Source organism: Camelus bactrianus, chromosome 7, assembly GCF_048773025.1.
Source record: "Camelus bactrianus isolate YW-2024 breed Bactrian camel chromosome 7, ASM4877302v1, whole genome shotgun sequence".
Taxonomy (NCBI): domain Eukaryota; kingdom Metazoa; phylum Chordata; class Mammalia; order Artiodactyla; family Camelidae; genus Camelus; species Camelus bactrianus.
This window is the reverse complement of record NC_133545.1, coordinates 31,270,805-31,272,500: the sequence shown is the minus strand read 5'-3', so window position 1 is coordinate 31,272,500 and position 1,696 is coordinate 31,270,805. Positions and strand designations below refer to the sequence as shown.

The following is a 1,696-nucleotide window of genomic DNA, read 5'->3' as shown; positions in this document are numbered from 1 at the left end:
AGGTGGCTGCTAGAGCTTAACATACGTACCAGTTCCATGTGATGGAGCCGGTTCTTGCAAACTAAGCTCATCTTTTATTCTTTGCTGAAGTCAGCAAATAGACTTAGAGAGATACCCAGTCATCTATCACACCAAATAAAAGGACATAACGGCTTTCAAAAGGGTTTTCCCACTTACCCAAAAGGCTTTCTGAAAGCTTCTACCTCTGCAAAAAAAAAAAAAAGAAAAAAAAGAAAAAAAAAGAAAAAAAATTAGAACAATTATGGCAGATTGCATGAAACGTGAGAACGTCACAGTAACTGCTACTTTTCATTATGTTTGTCTTTGGGTCATGATCAATGAGCGGGAAGTTGACGATAGGGGAGCAAAAGAGAGGTTGGTATTGTGAAGGATGGTTTTCAGTCATCTTGGATCCTGCTGGAAGGATTATCTGAAGGGAAGATGGGTCTGTCAGGTGCATGTTCAAAAGGCTTTGATGGACTGAAAGTAACTGTGAGCGCTGTACCATCGGGAGGGCGGCCTAAGACTACAATGCTAAAGTATGCATACCTCAGTTACAAAACTTTTGAAAGGAAGTCTCAGCCACAGAATGCATATACCTGTAGAGTTTTGCATGGGTTTTATATGAATACAATTTTAAAAAATAGCTGCTTGCACATTATACCAGAAAAACCTCCAAAACTGCAATTGCTTTGAAAAATAGATTTTAGGTTTTTTGGAGTTTTCTGAAATGCTTGGTCTGTATTTTGATAATTGTGCATATTATGTAAAAATGTTGGTGGACCCATAAATGACCAGACTTTTTCTAAGAAAAATGTTGCTTTAATGCATTTCATGAATTTTTACTCTTATATCATTGCTTGCTAGGAATAGCAAATCTGCTTTTCTGCATCTGCTTTGCGTAGCTATTGTAAGGCTTTGAACTAATGTATGTATTTATTGCTTGAACTTCTGTGCATACCTTATAAAGCATAATGTCTGACAATTTAAATGGCTCATGTATTCTTGCTTCTATCATAAGCTGATTATGGGGACTATGATCTTTTGTATACAGCAAATTTTAACTGTAGCACAAACATCTGTTTATGTATTGGTGGAATATACCTGTTTTATTTATCTTTTTTGAGGTAAACTAATTTTTGATACTTTTCATTACTGTGTACTATGTTCATACTTTGAATTCTCTGACGTTAGAAGTCATGGTTGAGAATTGTAACAGCTGTTATTCGTTCTGTATTCATGGCTTTCACTGCTGAATAAAATAAAGGACCAAACCTAGGATTTGAAAGAAAACTGTCTACCTCTAACACCAGGGAGTTATCAGATTTTATTTTACGTAGTTTTAGTCTACAAAGACACAATTGCTTAAACCTAGTGGGCTTAAGGCTTATATGCTGTGTGGTTGGATTCATGGCACAGTTGTACTGTTTGAAAATCAATTAAAATTTCTTGTGACTGTTACCAGTATTTGGTAGAATTACCACTAACTGGGTTTTCTTTAGATAACTCAGAGATGGAGGAAATGTCATCAGTATTCTGTGTCTACAGCTGCTTAACTTCATAAGAATGCATTTCTTTGTGATTAGGGAATCGAAGAATAGTCAGCTAGGAATAGAGCTACAGAAGTATACTTAAAATAAACCATCCTGGACGTTAACATCCCTGGGCAGATTCAGTCACAAAATCCACTAGACTC

The 1,696-nt window shown here is 36.0% G+C and overlaps 1 protein-coding gene across 11 annotated transcripts in view; it reads left to right on the top strand.

Moving 5' to 3' along the window:
• FOXP2 (forkhead box P2) overlaps nt 1-1,461 on the top strand; it is a 1,129,496-nt gene extending 1,128,035 nt beyond the window's left edge. For all 11 annotated transcript variants that reach the window (XM_074367186.1, XM_074367190.1, XM_074367187.1 and 8 more), the window contains one exon: nt 1-1,461. This exon is cut by the window's left edge and continues 1,933 nt beyond it. The gene's annotated coding sequence lies outside the window, so the exon portion shown is untranslated.
• The last annotated feature ends 235 nt before the right edge of the window (nt 1,462-1,696 follow it).